General features: G+C 40.4%; 1 long non-coding RNA gene across 1 annotated transcript; it reads left to right on the top strand.

Annotated features, from left to right (window-relative positions):
- Positions 1–1,586: 1,586 nt before the first annotated feature.
- On the top strand, positions 1,587–16,132 carry LOC122757226. Its single transcript, XR_006357178.1, has 3 exons — positions 1,587–2,552; positions 10,077–10,141; positions 13,519–16,132. It is a non-coding gene; the product is annotated as an uncharacterized LOC122757226 (long non-coding RNA).
- Positions 16,133–17,380: the final 1,248 nt, after the last annotated feature.

A 17,380-nucleotide genomic window follows, 5' to 3' on the forward strand; every position in this document is an offset into this window, starting at 1 on the left:
ATATTAAAAACTTTTATACCCATAAAATTATGAGTTTGTTAAAGTGGTCTGAAATAATAAATAATACTTATTTTACAATATATTTTCATGATATTAAATTATTTATTAATGTTAATTATATAAATATTTTTGTATTTTTTAAATTTTTATTTATTAGACACCTTTTTTTTTTTTGATCAATTTTTTGTTAGAGGTACGAAGTTTTAGAAAATAGCTTGCCTTATATGAAATGAAGTCCATTAATTTACTTTCATAAACAATTTATTGGCATTCATTATTTATTTATTAATTATTTGCACATTTAAAATCCATATAAGAGTAAAGGAAAATAAATCGATCTAACCAGATATTGGCGTGTTGGCGCTATTAATAAGAACTCAACGATTGCCAGTAGCACAACGTTAAGAGATTTAAAGAAGTATTTTATTTCTTGAGTTTGGCGAATGCATTACAGCACAAGTATATAAATTTCTTTCTTGATCATTTATGGCCGCTGATGTTTAGCCGAATGGAAAGCCAGGCATTGGAAAGAGCCACAGAATCAAAAGTTTGTTGGCCGCAGCGGCAACAGCTGCAATTTGTTGCTGCAACTAATTGCATTTGGCCAACGGTCACCGGTAGCACAGATCGTCTAACGGTTACTTCCGTTAAACAGACATAGCCAAGCGATGAAAAATAGCGAATGATTCTCTAACCAAATCAAAGCATAGAGCACCCAACAACGATCAATGTAACAGTAGCGAAAAGTTTCCACATGAATGCAGCTGCCAGCACGAGCTCAGGCTGAGGCTGAAGCTGAGGCTGAGGCTGAGGCTGAGCTGGCCAGGGCGGAAGTAGCGGTCATTGGAAGGTTCAATCGATGGCTAGGACGATGCTGAACGATCATCAGCGTAATGAACAATTAGAGCCTGAGGTGGCCGCCGCGTGGCTCCCAACAAGTGCCAACTTCCGATTGCAATTGCTAGATATGTAGTAGGTAGGTATGATATGATGATATGCGTATAAATCTATTGGTAGTCAGTTCCTCTGGGCCTTTAATAAGGGAGTTGTTAAAGAGATTGCCGTTGCATTAAGAATTACAGCTGGGAGCAGTGGTTTATAGCGGAAGTGATGTGCTTGCCTCGAAAGGTTCACATGGCATCGGGTCAAGTCGAGGCGACATACAAGCGACAACTTGAAATTCTAGCGAAAATTCGGAAACGCAGGTCTTAAGCAATATCTGGCCCAAGTTGCGGCCGATGGGCCAAAGGGAGGGGGCGGCAATTCAGCTAACGAAACTGGAGTCAGAAGCAGAGCGCCCGAGCTAATGATCATTGCAATGAACCTGAGCGGCAGACGGAGAAAGATAGAGACAGAGCGAGAATGAGAATGAGTGAGCGAGATAGGTACAGAATGAGATGGGCTCAGCGTGATCGAGAGAGCGATCGAGAGTAAGCAAGACGGCTAGCTGTGCACAGCGAACCAAGTAATTACACCTGTGCTAATACGCTTCACTGAGCGCGCCATGCGCAAGTGAGATAAGCATAACAGCTGTTGGAGAGTAGCGTAGCCAGCACCGCGGCGAGGTTACAAAAACCCCGTGCCATGAGCGCAGACAGCCAAGTCGCAAATTGGAACGCAAGCGAACAACGTCGCGCTCTGCCTCAATATCGTCAAACAGTGTGACCAGAGTTAAAGTCTACAAGAGCCTCAGGCAAAGAGAGAGAGAGAGAGAGAGAGCGAGCGAGCGAGAGCGAGGAGAGTTGGCTAGTGTCTCAGGGCAGTTGCTCAGTCTTACCTTGTATACTGTTTGTGTTGTTGCTGTTGTTGCTGCTGCTGCTGCTATTGTTGGTGGCGCGTTTTTTGTGTACGTTGCTTTTGGTTACCTGTCGTGTTGGCCACGTTTGTGACGATCCGATCAGTGCACCGTCAGCGAGCGGCGTGCGCAGTTTGGGGCTTCAGCAAACAGTCGCACAGTCACCGTCAACAACAACAACAACATCAGCTATCGCAGGGAGAGAGAGCTAGAGAGAGAGAGCAATAGATAGCACAGCAAAGTGTTAGATAAACTGATAATACAATAGAAAATTAGAAAAAGTCACAGAAACGTGGCGTACAAAATTTACAAAAAAAAAGAACTGAACAAAAAAGGAAAAATAAAAAACTTAAAAAACAAAAACAATAATAAATAACTGCAAAGCAACAACAATTAAGAAAAAAAAAAAATAAGCAACGTCAACGGCGAAACGGCGCAGTGTCAATAAAACTCTCGAATTCATTAACACGACACAAAACGTTCTATTAGTAAGCACTTGCAAATTTGACGAAATGAAATGGAGACGGCGACTCGAGCAAGCCGAGACAAGCTACAAATTAGCGTGGAGAGACCCTATCGAATCGCCAAAGAGGAGCAACACAACAATCGAACAGCGGTTGAAAGGTCTAAGCTATCAAATAGTGAAACAGACACACAGACAGATATCATAAAAGTCAGACGCGGACACAAAAAACTGAATGCTCAAGTTTCGAGTCATAAAATCGCTGCGATCATATCCTTGGCCTCTAAAGTTCAGGTGAGTCTTAAAATAATACATTTATATTTCCTCAAAGCAGGTTATATATATATCTAAAATTTTTTTTATATATGTGAAATATATACAAGCTTTCAAATAATTATAAAGAGCTCTGAATTTCAAGCGAAAAGCAAGATTTATAGCTATAAACTATGAACTCTATGGAGACTTGTTTGTATATTATATAATATAATATATGAATATATTGAAACACACACACACACTCACACGAAACTCTGAGTTAATATTTATATATATATCTATATATTTTGTCGTCACAAATATACAAGTACCTATAGAGACGGTTTCAAGCTTAATTTCTTATTTATTTACTTAAAGTATTCGATTTGTTTAGAATACAGGTCTTTATGTCTGAATTTGTTTCAGTTTACGGCTCGAAATTGAATAACTTTTATATGATATATCAATATCACAATTGTAAGAGCTAGGCTCTGTTTTTTAATCTATGTACGATTAAATTGAGATTTTATACAATTTAATAATATTTTTGTTTAAAATTGAGCTGCGGTCTATTTTTATTTTACTAATACTCAAATTTGATCATTTATTATTACAAATTGAAAAGTTCGATAGAATTATAAAAAAAATATATATTTTACCAATATTACAAAATTTCTTGGGTGTCTTTAAGGCCCCAGCTAATACCTAATATACAATCAACAGCTGAAATTCTGTTAAAAAAAAAAAAATTACCACGTTTTTTTATAGCAGGCTTACAATTATTAGTTGGCATCCGAAATAGAAATCTGGCAAAATAACATAAAAATAGATGTCTTTCTTTGTGCTCAATCATTTCACATAATTTGTAGCATAAACATTTAGCGGCGCCTTAAACAAGTCAATAGACGATTTAAAAAATGATTTTTCAAAAAATGATTTTTGTAGCCCACACAAAAGGTAAACGGGCAAAAAAAAAAAAAAAAAAAAAAATATTAATAAATAAAAGGAAAAAATGAAAAAAATTACGGACAATGCTGAAGCAACAATAAAAGAGTTAAAGCAGGGGGAAAATGTATAATAAAAGGCAACTTTGGAGCCGTTCGACACATCGGCAAATTCTCGGCACTGAGCGGGTTTGTAGCTTTAATTGCGAGCCAAGACGGCAAGTGACATCATTTTAGGCAACTTTTTGGATTTGGCAAACAAGTTGTACTCGCAGAGTGTGTTGTTGTTGTGGTTGTTGTTGTTCTTGTCATAGCTGGCGTGTAGTCGCAGGTTCTTTGGGCTTAATTGCTATGACTTTATTAGGTTATCAGTGCTGTGTGTATTTGTGCGGATTTTGATGTTCATTGTTGATGTGGAGTTATGTCTCATTAGCAACACGTGTGTGCTTGAAACTTGTACTTGGCTCAACAGAGGCACACACATACACTCATACACACACACACACACTGTTGCAATATCAATTACAGCATGCCTCAGGAGCAGTCACTGGAGTCAGTAACTGGTTTTGTGAAGTCAGTACAACGAGAATGAATAAAAATACCAAAAAGAAAAAACTCATTGCTGTTTGGGACACCTCCTGCACATTGCACACAAATACACACGCACACAGATACGCAGAAATACAGGCAAGAGCTCCTGCAGGTTTCAAGTTGCATTTGCCTTGACTCGAACGCTCCTAAAATGACCCAGAGCTATCGCCACAGTTGTTGCTGCTGCTGCTGCTGTGGCAGCTACAGCTACGGCTTGCCACAACCATAAAGTTGCAGCAGGAAACCCGAACGGCAACAACAACAACAACAGCAGCAACAATTTGCAAACTCATGCCACGCAGCCTTAAAAGGCCGCCTCATCCGCTCCAGTCCGGCACGGTCCGACCCGACGCTGGCAAATAAAAGTGCGTGATTTGTGTCTTGAGCCCAAGTGATGTGCCCACCACCGGCACCACCAGCACCACCAGAGAGCGACAGGCGAGAGACACGGAGAGCGTCCTCAGGTCTTAAGCCTCCGACAATCCATCAGGCAAACACATTGCTAACACTGTCTCTCTTAGGAGGGGTCAACAGACCTCTCCTACGAGCCCAAGAACCCAAGAGACCCAACTCAGTCGCAGTTGCGCTCGCGAGCTCGTTGCCTCCGTTGGTGGCAGCAGCTGCGCATGTCTAATTGTAGTCAAAGTCACTACACTTAACCAGGCAACGAGTCGTGTGAATCTGCCACCAGTTCAGTTCAACTCAGCAGAGCTGTGATAATTGCCAGCGGGTCAAGCATCAAGCAGCAGCACCACCACCACCACCACCAGCTGCATCACCTGAAAGTCTACGAGGCATTTGAGCTTCATCTTCAACTCCAACTCCAACTCCAACTCCAATTCCAACTCCAACTCCAGCTACAATTCCAACTCCAACTTTAAGTTCAACTCAAAGGTTTCTTTTATCAGGCACTTGCACACGTCAACCATTTCGAGAGCGCTTTGCTTCGTACACGATCGCTACTTAAGAATGTTAACTTGCCACCGACAATGAGCTGGCTTACAAGCAAGCCACCAAGGATAAGAAACGCAGTTTGTAAATTAAATAAATTACAGATAATAATGAGCTACAAAATGGTTAAGTGGGATAGCAAAAAAAAAGTGTTTTTTTCTAAAAGTAGACTGGAGGATCCTCTTCAGATTGGATAGGATAGTACTTAAAATGAATAAAACAGAATTCAATTGAACATTTTCGTACAGTATTCATTCCTTCAGTTGATTCTTATTCGACTGTTAAGACCTATTGAATACCGTGATAACATAAGCAGGATTATGATATTGATTCAGATTCAGATTAGAAATACTTCTTTGACAGACTTTTATATTATATTTTATATAAATCTTAATTTATACTTAATTCAACTAACTAAAGCTACTTGAAGTTGGTTCCATTAAGATTTGTACTCAACTTTTTTGTTTAGTTATGAGTTCGTTTGAGTCTTTATTGGCTCCGTTCAGATTTTGGGAATTGTTGGCCAGTTTAGCGTCTCTTTTTTTATAATTTTCGTTTTTATTGGGTTGAATGGCAGCGACTCGGGTATAGTTGGCCATCAAGTGGCTTGTTCGCTGGATTGTGTTTTGACATGTCGGGCACTTCTGGAAATGTAGCGTTTCCTGGAACGGCACCGGGCAGGGCAGGGCATGGCATATACAGACCCTCTCTCTCTCACTCTGATTCGTTTTATGTTTTATTTATTTAATTTTTTTTTATTTTTACCTATGTTTGTTTGTTTTTACATTTTTGTTGTTTTATGCTGACGGTAGCTGACCTTTTTGGGTTTTCGTATCTTGTTTGTGTTGTTGTCACTTTTTCTACAGAAGTTGTAAAATGCTGTTCAAAGCGCCGCCAACCCTTGGCGTTAATGATCGCCGTTGGCCACAAACTGCGTCGTTCTGGCCAATTTCTAATAGCCAACCAATTGGATAGAAGGGCTTTCTGGCTACTGGTTGCATTCTGGCAAGCAACAAATGGCATCATTTAAAAACACATTTCGCCTGCTCATCATCATGTTGGCAGTCAGCTAACAGTTGCCAAGTTTGAAGTCGAAGTCTCCATTCGCTGTTGCTGTTGCTGTTGCTTTTGCCGTGGCTGTTGCATTCGCAGTTTGTGGCTCAGTCACAGGTGCACAGCGGGCAGTAGTCACAACATAACGCTGCTCATATATCTTGGGCGGGCAGGAGGCGGCAGCGGCAGCGGCAGCGACAGCGGTGGTGGCGGCGGCGGCGGTGGCTTGCCGGCTGCTTCAATTGATGCTGACAGCGAATGAAAGGCGCTGCCTGGTAACTCCAGAGGTCGGGGCACAAAAGCCGCTGCCTAGTCACGCTGCTTCTTGCTCGTACTTCCTCTCCAGATGTGTAAACCAGTTTCAAGCCACATACACACGACGACGACGACGACGACGACGACGACGACGACGACGACTCCCCAGATCAATTCTAGCAGATTTCACTTTTTCCTGATCGCCAAGTCGACTCTCGGCTCGGCACTGTCAGTTTTTTTATACATTTTGTTGTTGTTGTTGCTGTGAGTTTTTAAGGTGCAGCTCGAACGGTTGCAACTGTTGCCTGTTGGGTGCTTGTCGTCGTTTTGTTTCTGCTACATTCACCAGCTTCCAGCTCTCTCAACGTCTGCATTGCAGTTTTTTCTTCCTTTTATCAGAATGAGTCGCACAAACATGTTGTTGCCGTTGTTGCCGTTGTTGCCTGCTGCCTGCTGCTTGCTGCTATTGCTGTTGCATGCCACAAATGTGCGATTGGCATGTCAAAATAATTATGTATTGATTTTTGATCTGAGCAAATGCGGAAATTTTTGGCGACGATCTTTGAACCCACAAAACTAGAACTAGAAAACTGGGCAGTAAAGGCCTCCCCAATGAATTCAAACCAAATACGTACAGCTTGGTCTAAGGATAAACGGAAAAGAAGCAAAAAAAAAAGGAGAGGAGAAAAAAGGAAAACAAGTTCTCCAGTTGCAAGTGGGCGCCGCCTGGTCGCAAAATGAATGACACTAAACGCTCCTGACAGCGAACATTTGTCGGTGCCGATCGCAGCGGGGCAGTTAATTACTTTTGCACGAAATTATGTTAGTAAATTGATTAAGCGTCGAATATTTTGAGCACTTGCCGATTAAACGTAAACGGGCTGCAGCCACCCGAGTGGGCAGTTCCTTTCAGCTCGCATCGTTGCCTTGCCTTGCCTTGCCTTGCCTTAAAACCTAGCGTAACACAAATTTATATGTTGCTGTTTGTTGTTACCTTTGGGATGTTAAGCCTGGCTGCACCCACCCACGTGATTCAGGTGGAGCCAGCGATGGCCGACTGCAGAAATTACGGCTCTGAGGCGGTATCTGTCTAAATATGTACATGGGCGTAGTTTCTTTTTCTCTTTGGGGGAGAAACTGAAACTTCAAAAAAGCCGAATTGTAGCTAGATTCAAAAGTTCAGACAATTTCGTTAATCAATGTATTGATTAGTTTTTCGTTGAAGTGAAAACAGTTCGCCTTCAAAACACTTGGAATATAAGTTTAGGTACCGTTTGTTATACTCAGCAATATTTCATACATGGAATTTTCTTTATCAACTAATTTTCCTCATATTGATTATAGCTTTCTGTAGCTACAACTGTTAAGAGTATACACAACGGGCTATAGCGTATAGAGTTACTTTTCAGTTGGAATATAAACGCATTGATTGCTATACTCAGTTTACAGAGTAACTTTAGACGTATAGGTGGAAATGCTGCGCTTACTCTAGAGTCTAGACTCTGTTCAGTAACATCAGAGAAAGCTAAATTCCAGCCATTCATAAACTCTCTGTAATTATTTAATAAAAAAAAAACCATTTGAGATTATAAACATAAGAATAGATATATTCTAAATTAAAAACTCATAAATCTATATCGTTTTAGGCCAATATTCTTTGGGAGGGTTCAAGAAGCTGTTGACAGCATTAGGCCAAGCAGGTTTTGACGATTTGTAAACGTTGAAGAGCTCTGAATAAAGTCAGTTGCGTTAAGATCTATGAAATATGAATGCTCAGCGGGAACAGAGCCAGACTGGCAATATAAATAAGCTGACAATAAAACAGACATAAATATCAATTATAAGCTTTGGGGGAGAGAGATCATGTTGTTTGAGCTAGGCAGGTGTAGAGGCAAAATATAGATAGACTCGGTTTGTGTTGCTTTAGTTATTAAGCAGGAGTTTCTCAAAATTAACCAGAGTCAAACAATGGAACTCGAGTCGTTTTTATTGTTATTTCAAGTGCTGCCAACGCATTGTTTAAAGTAAATATTTCTCTCTTATTGTTGTTGTTGTTGTCGTTGTTGTTGTTGTTACTGAGCATCCACTGTCAGCTGCTTGACGCATACAGCGAAAATAATATAAAATACACGACTTTTTCATAGCAGTCACGTTTTTATAGTTCGATTCTGTTTTATACCCTCTACTCACGCAGATGATGTAGAATGGTTCAAGCTGACGAAGAAACAAGTTTGAGTAGAACCAAATTGAGTTTAAGATATCTTTGTGAATGAGCAAGAAATGAAAACTTTGTGCCAGCAGAGCTTATTTTCGTTTATCTGTAAACCATTTTTTACAGGGTATACTGCAGTGCGTACCATGCTCTTTGGTGCTAGCTAAATGTATGTATATAAAAAATATTGAAACGTGTCGTTCACTTTAACGCTTTGTGTAAGCAAACAAACCAAAAAAAAAACCTCTAAGAGCAGAAAAAAAAGTTTAAAATTCTTTTCAAATCAGATTAGAAATGAAAGGCAAATCAAGAGCAACAATAAAAAGTATAAAAAAAAAAAAAAAAAAAGATGAAAAATATCAGCAGCAGCAGCAACATCATCAGCTTTGCTTACACAGCATAAAAGAGAAAAGAGGAGAAATACAGTGATATGGTAGTAACAGCAAAAAGCAGATATAATATCTGTGTAAGCTGCTGCTAGCGGAGATTATGATGTTGGCCCGTTTGGCCAGGCATTGCATTGGCACTCAGACGTCGCCGGGCTGCCAAGTTAATGACAGCTTCAAGTAACGCTGCGCTCCCATTCCCATTCCCATTCCCATTCCCATTCCCAATTCCAGCTTCGGCTTTGACTTTGACTCTCGTGGCAATTAGTTAAGGCAGCGGCTGTACGCGGCGTATACGTAATATGGCTATATATCATCACCTGTGCCTGTGATGGCGTGTGTGTGCGTGCGTGTGTGTGTGTGTCGCTGATGAGTGCTGAGTGGCGGTCTCGCAAATAATTGCTACTGTTCATCAGCGTCGTGAGTTGCCAACATACATGTAATTAAGATCCAGCCAGCATTGGCTGGAGCTAGCACCTCGTAAAGGTCACTCTCCTGCGCTCTCTGTTACTTCCGCTCCGCTTCGCTCTCGGTCTCAGTTTAAATTTCTTCCGCTCAACATATACGCATTTAAAATGCAATAATTTAATAAGACAGAGGAACAACAAAAAAGACAAAATACACACACAAAAATAACAAAAAAAAAAAAAAAATTGTGCATTTGTGCATAACTTGGCACAATTATGAAATACTTGAAAGGTTTCACGCATAACCGGTTTCGCGAAACTCTACAGAAACTTCATAAATAATAATGAAGGATAATGATGATGATGTTGCAAGCAGTCAGCAAGGGGCCAGGGACCGCTGTAGCATGCCACGCCACGCCACGCCACGCCAAGCTGGCTAGCCGACGAGTCAGAACAGTCAGTCGAGTCCAGTCCTCTGCTACCCTCCTCAACAGGCCCCCACCCCTCCCCTATGAACTTGGGCCTGAAAGTGCCGCCAAGATTTATGCATGTAAAAACTCTGTATGAAGATAAATACAAAGTCTTGGCACAGCGCTAAAACTGAAATCCTGCGAAACGACGCAAACGTAATGGGGAATGGGCATGGTCATGGGATAGCACATTGAGGGTGTTTACGTGGAAAAATGGCATTACAGTGGGCTTTATTTGTCAAGATTAATTACAAAACTTGCGTTAAATCATAATTTTTTCTTATTTATTTACAGGTTTAAACGATGCAGCAGGTTTCGCTGCTCAGCAATGCGTTGGTGTAGCCCTACAGGTTGATAAGGTAAGTTCTTCAACATAACGATATGCTTAGATTAATATACTACATAGTAGTTTATAGTTTTCTAGTCATTTCCTTTCAAGTTCATTGCCATTTGCTCTTAATTCCAATATATATAGATATATATGTATACGTATATTTCCTTATAGTGAAAATCGCTGCATTTATGTATTTTCCCCAGGGTTCCTTTTTTTTTTTTTTTTTGTGCTGCAGCCGACAATTGAACACACAGAAGGAAAGAGATTTCAGCCAAGTTGGGTTACAGGAGAGTTCTGTTTATGGTTTTAATTAAGAGAGACTAATCGAGGGAGTGCAGCAGTGGCTCATTAGCAGCAATTTGTTGGAGTGTGCGCCAAAGCATTTTCAGGCCCATAGCTGGATTTAGATCATTGATGCGTGCGTGTTTTATCCACTAAACTAGCTATGCTTGGCGGACGGGTGTTATCTATCAAAGCGGCGAACCGAATAGCAACTACATAAATCGTAAGGCTCAAATTGACACATGTGCGCACAATCAGTGAAAGCGTGTGAACTGAACTTGAGAAATTGCCACACACAACAGACAGCAGACAGCAGACAGCAGACAACAGACAGCAGACAACAGACGACAGACGACAACAGAAATAAATAAATAACCGCAGGTAAACAAGAGCAAAGCCTAGACTTATGCATATGCAAAGAAGACCCGGTGTGTGCGAGACGGGGGGAGGTAAACAGCAGGGCTGGCGACACACATAAATCTGTATAAATGCTCACACATGAGAATGTTGTATGTTGTATGGGCAGTTGCCGCTGTTGCCGTCTGTCTGCCAACTGCTGCCGGGCTACACAGCATTTCCCATATCAGCTGACAATTTGTCAACTGCTGGCGACTTGAATGACATTCTCTATAGATACACTGTAAACAATGGGTACAAATAACACCAAATTCGTCTTGGCTCTCCAAGAACAATGAGGGCTGAAAAACGCCAACTGCAACAGCTGTAGTCACGCGACTCGGTAGACTCAATTACTTTACAAATTTTGATCGAGTTGTTCGACTGCTGCCAAAGACTTCCTTATCAAGCGCCGCAACTGCTCCAAGTCTCTATCTATGTGTATATAGCAGATATTGCAAGTCTATGAGTCAGCGATGAGTATTATTATTATATTATATTGTTACTAATAAGTCATCAATTTAAGTGAGATTAAGCGTTTTGGCTTAGATCGTTAGCCTTAGAGACCATGAGTCAATCATAGACACATTTATTTTGAATTTGAATATCCTTTTTTATATGGCAACAAAATTTGAATTTAATTAATGTGTTATTGAAATTATTATGTACTGCAGCTACTGCTATAAATTGTTACTGTCGCATAAAATAAATATTAGAAAGGCAAGAAGTTCTCAGACTTTCAACCTTGACCAATCAGTTGAGCTGTTAGTTTGCCTGAAACCTGCTTTGGGAGATTTTATGGGACTTTATCAATCAAACGGGCAAATGATAAGCTCTGCAGTGAACGTAAGCCAAACGTATTTTATGGCCCCAGCAGGAGCAGCTATAAGGCCGAACATTCAGTAGTTAGATTCTGTTGCTCTCTAAGACTTGGTCTATAAATCCGCAACTATTACATATCAGCTGTTGGCATCAGCAGCAGCTCCTGTGCCCTGTGTGCGGAGATAAATGTGCCCGCGAAAACTTTGACAAGCGATTAACTTTACAATTTATCGCTTAGTCTCCAAAAAAAGAAAAAAATAAGAAGCATCAATTGAAGGCAGCGCCAGAGTCGAGCTGCCAATTGTCGTAAATCTTTTGCATCCCGATTCCAGTTTGGTGTGGCTGAGCCTATGCCAGCTGCTGGCTGCTGGCTGGGATCTGGCTTTATGTTGCATCATTAATTTAACTAGTTGTGGAACATGCGCCTGGGTCAGCGCCTTTAAAATACACGCCCTGATTAAAACATCAGCCCGGCTAACTAAGTTGTCGGCAACGGGGCAAACCTGCTCCAGCTGCCTCCTGTATTTATTTATGCTTGTTTAAACATATTTAATGTCATTACGGGTGCAACCAGGACCAACACGCATTTAATTATGCGCCCAGCGCATTAAATTAATGAACACTTTTATCAGCGTGCCACGGCCAGACTGCAGATGGAGAGAGAGAGAGAGAGAGAGAGCGAGAGAGAGAGAGAGAGAGAGATAGAAATATACAAGTTACACGCAGAATCAAGAAGCTGTTCCAATATATTTATTGCAGCGTCTCCTTGTTCTCCTGTTGCTGTTGTTGCTTTTGTTGCTGTCTTCGTCGCCTTTTGCCGCGTTTTAATCGCATTTAATATATCATTTTATTAAGCCAATCGGGTGACTGGCTGACTGTCTGACTGGCTGACTGGCTCTTGGCTGGCTGGCTGGAGTCATCTTCGCTACGGCGGCTCGATGTCTTCTTTGGCTGCTTAGCGTCTGGGTTGTCAATTTGCGTAATGCTGTCATAAGGCTGTCAGTTTATCATACGCTCGCTGGGCAGCTCGCTTTATATTCATTCATTTAAGCAATGACTTTAAGCGGCGCCTGTGGCGACATCTGACGACACCTAGGCAAATGCAATTCTCTGCGCCTCTGACAGCTAGTTGAAACTGAGCTATGTCTGGCATTTAATTGTGGCATGTGTGGCAAGTTCCGAGTAACAGCAGTTATGCTGCTACACCAACTGTGTCTGCAGCTGCAAAACTGCAAAGCTGCAAACAACATTCCATTCGCTCAAACCGATCCAGCTAGCCAGCTAGATTGTCAAATGCAATCCAACTAGCCACCCTACGAACCAACTCTTTTGCCTGTTGCCTGTTGCCCGTTGCCTGTTGCCAATTGCCAATTGCCTGCTGCCTGTAAGTGTGCCTCGGGCTGCAGCAGGCTCTGCCTAGCTCTCTCAGGCTGACCACATAGCTCACAAACAGGCCCAGCTAGAGTTAGTCAGCCTTCGACTTATTGTGGCAGCTATTTCTTTTTTGTTTTCGTTTGTTTGTTTCCTGCCCATAATGTAAAGCCAGAGCATTAGCTCTAGTTAATGACGGCAAAGTGGTTTCGTATAGCATAAATCAGTACTCAAAATAAAAGCAACTTACAAATAAATAACAATCAATTGAAATTGATGGCTTTCCTTTGACAATTGGCAATTGGCAGTAAATAGACATGTTGAGGAAATGATTTATAGATTTATAGATATGCATAATTTAAATCAAGAAAAATATTAGAAGAAGAATAAATATGACGTATATAAATATATATATATAAATATATAGCATCTCGTTAAGTAACCATCGTGCATTGCAACTGCAATAGTTGACATTAACATGAATTCCATTGATACTTATGTCGCATGTATTATGTTCTCCTCTGCTTGCAGAATGAAATGTGCCTGAATCGAAGCTGACTGCATCCTGAACTTGTCAATCATGGAACTGATCTGCATATTGGCTGCAAGGCTAGCGCACGCTTCCTGTTGGGTAAGCTGATACTCAGCAGCGACTTGAGGCAGCTAAGGCTGGTAGACCAGATTGATGTTTAGTCAGAGAGAGAGAGAGAGAGAGAGAGAAAGAGAGAGAGAGAGAGAGAGCGCAACAATGCCAACTCTTTGACAGAGATAGACACATACATAAACTCATCTAGTCGACCCCGTCAGTGTATAGACCTGACCTCTGCTAGCTGCCAAGACTAATTTATCAAATGGTTCAAGGGTGGCCTATCAAAGCCACACGAGCTGTTGCATAATTAGGGGGGAAACCACAGAAAACAGAAACTGAAAAAAAAAAAAAAAAACAAAACACAAATGCGTTTTTAAACCATTGAGCAACGCCTCTTTCTAACAGTTTTCTGTTATTAGTTTGGGTTTCCATTCGCTTTTTCCTTTCAGAAATTTGTGTTTGATTTTTGTTAATTGCCGCTTATTATTCTTGGAGCCATTTGGCCATGTTGGCGAGTGGGTTTAATGGTCTCATACAAAACTAAAATTCTAATTAACAAAATATTTAAGAAAACGAATAAAACAAAAACAGTTTGTGAAAACCAGAAAACCAGAAAAAAAAAGGAAACTATTTTGGGCATTGTAAGAACGTCAAAGCAATTAATCATAAAAAGAAACAGAAACAGAGTTTGTGAGGAATCTTTACTTTGTTGAGCTAACAAAGCCTATGCTTTGTGTTTCTCTTTTAGGAATGCTCATAGTGCCAAGTCGTAGAATATCAGCCAAGTTAACGTAAACGTTAACGCTAACGTTTACCTGCAGTTGAATAAGCAGTTGGATCAGTTTTCGACAGATAAATTAAGTAATAAATCATTTTGTTTGCAGAGCTATCAAAGGAACCGCTCAAAATCATTCGAAATTAATTAATACTCATAATAAAACTTTAATGGAACCAAAGACAGGCGACAAAACTAAAAAATAATAGTTAAGAGTCTTCTAGATCTAGAAGGAGATAGTTAGAGAAGGAAATGAGAGAGTGACGTATAAAGAGAGCGAGAGAGAGAGAGAGAGAGAGAGCGAGAGAGAGAGAGAAAGAGAGAGAGATAGAGACAGAGGCTGTACGAGCTATATTTATCTTTTTCAACTGAAATGCTAACAAGTCTAGAGTCGAAAGTGGCGTCGTGGCCGGGGCAAGCTATCGCATGTGATTGAAATGAAATATAAAATTACATTAAATTACCGGATGTAATTGCGGTGGTCGTGCCAGTCGCTCACAGCCCGCTCAGTAGCTGGCTCAGAGCTAGCCTCTTACGCTGCCCAATGAATCATGGCCAAAACAAAATGCGTCGCAATTGTTGCCAGAGCCAGAGCCAGAGCCAGCCAGTCAGTCAGCCAGTCAGCCAGTCAGGCAAATGGACTCAAGCAACGAACTTGAAGCACTTGGTGTGGGCGCACGCTCTCATGACCAAAAACAAGAAGTAAACAACAACAACAACAACAACAACAATCGAAACATAAAGGCAGGCAGCCCACGCTACATTCAAGACGAAAAATTGTAAATGAGGATCGGGTCCAAGTCAATGACTCGTTTCGAGTATCTTATCAGAGGCAAACGATTTTGTCAAATGACAACTGCGGCACATTAAATGCGTCTTTTTCACGCCACACGACATTTTCAATGTGCATTTAGTTGTCAATTATTTTTGATAGGCTGCCGAGTGCGCATGCCATGATAAGAGCTCATGCGAGCCCGGCTTACGGCCCAGCTCGTGCACTCGCTGCGATCTGGCTCTGTGCTGAGTGCAGGCCATTTGCATATGGAGCGCTTGTTCGCCTCGGTCTTCAGCCTCAGATATGGCAAAAGAGTTTTTATTTAGCTGTGCGTTCTCGCATTAGGACGTTTCGGTTTTGTTAGCAACTTTCCATATAGCAAGCAGGCAGCTGGCATAACTGTTTCTGGACAATGTCACAAATCATAGATATATTGTTGTTGTTTTCGGCTAACGTACGCGTAATTTATGGTTTTGAATGAGCTCAACGTGTTTGTGGCAGAAGATTTTGGCTAAAAGATTCGTCACGAATTCGCAATTGTTTAGCTATTGTTTTCCATGATAAAAATGAATTTAATTGAAGAATTCAACAAAATAAACAAGATTAAAGCTCTCTTAATGAGTTTTTGTGTCGGACAGACTGGCGAACTGATAGCAATGAGAAGGATCCATAACAATATAAATGAGAGATATTGCATTGATTGGCGTACCTTAATGTATGGAGTAACACATTTCTGATGGTTCTTCAGTTTCTAAACAATCTGCTTCGGGGCTTTAGCTTCAGATCTAAAACTCATAATAATTGCTGAAAGCTACATAGTTATATATGATTTAATTACTTCAAATAAATTCAGATCATAGCTGAAAATCATTTTTGAAACTACTTTATAAGTCTCTTGCCTAGCAGCTGACCAATATGAAATACTGAGTACTGAGTATTTCTCGCAATTTCGTTGAAAATAATTTGCGCAAAAAAAAAAAAAAATAAATAAAGAATTGGGAAAAAATGAAGTTTGCAGTGCATATGCCACGCACGTAGCAACAACATCAACGACTGTGCAACAACAATCAGACAATCATGCACATAATCATGCCATCAATATATATGTATATATATATATATGGCAATTATCAATGAAATTTATAACAATCCACGAAATGTAACGAAAACATAACCGACCAATAAAAATTTCATTTTCATAAGCTTGCAGCAGCAACAACAACAACAACAGCAACAACAACAACAGCAGCGAGGAATGAAAAAGGAATCGGGCCGAGCATGGATAGGGGGCATGCTGCCATTGCAGCTGCATTTAATGTGAATGCCGCGTGCTGTGTCCAGTTCGTCATACTCAACATTTTGATGTTGTTGCTGTTTCTGATTTTGCTGCCTGTGATCTGCATCATAAAAACGTGCCAGATTGATGCGTGATTGAAATGCCAATTGGCTTTGAGTCCAGAGCTGTGGCCAAACCTGAAGTTGCCTCGTTAATGTGGTTGTTGCTTGTGGATTGCTCTCGTGTATATATACACATATATACGTTTGTATATGCATGTATGTACATTTGAGGCACGTTATATACTTGGACGCGAACAGCGTGTATTCTTACCGTTAAGACTGCGTAAGGGGCTTCTTTAATCATGTCTTCAATCTCATCTCATTTTTCTTTTCTACCTGCCCCTGTTTGCATTGTCATTGCAGACAATTAGAACTGGTCTCTGATTCCGTGCGGCATTTGACTGCAATTTGCTTAAAAAGGCCGCTAGATAAACGATAAACAGTTGTTACTGTTACCTTTGGCCATATACGACGACATATCTATGTATATGTATATACAACGAATTTCCGACGCTTACCGTTCAATTCCTCTGCCATGACATGGTCAAGACCATGACTAGTTTTTCTCTACGTTTTTCATTTCTTGTTTTATCTTCTACTTCTGCTCTTTGCCAACGGGTAATTTCAGATTGCTACAGAGCTTGCCAAGCATTCAGCTAATAGAAACTATTTCTAATTTGTTCTAGCTATCAATAACACTCAAATAGATATAATATATATATATTGTATTAATATTTTATTTCAATTCGCCCAAAATTTTCTTCAGATATATATTTAGTTTGGACTGAGTTTACAAATTTCAAAATTTGATATCAATTAAAATTCAAAAAGTTTCCCAAAATGCTTAAAAATGTATTTCAAGACTTTTTTATGAAGGATCTCAATTTTTAAATATAAATTCAAATATCTTCATTCT

The sequence above is a fragment of the Drosophila mojavensis genome, unplaced genomic scaffold, assembly GCF_018153725.1.
Source record: "Drosophila mojavensis isolate 15081-1352.22 unplaced genomic scaffold, ASM1815372v1 contig_36, whole genome shotgun sequence".
Lineage (NCBI taxonomy): Eukaryota > Metazoa > Arthropoda > Insecta > Diptera > Drosophilidae > Drosophila > Drosophila mojavensis.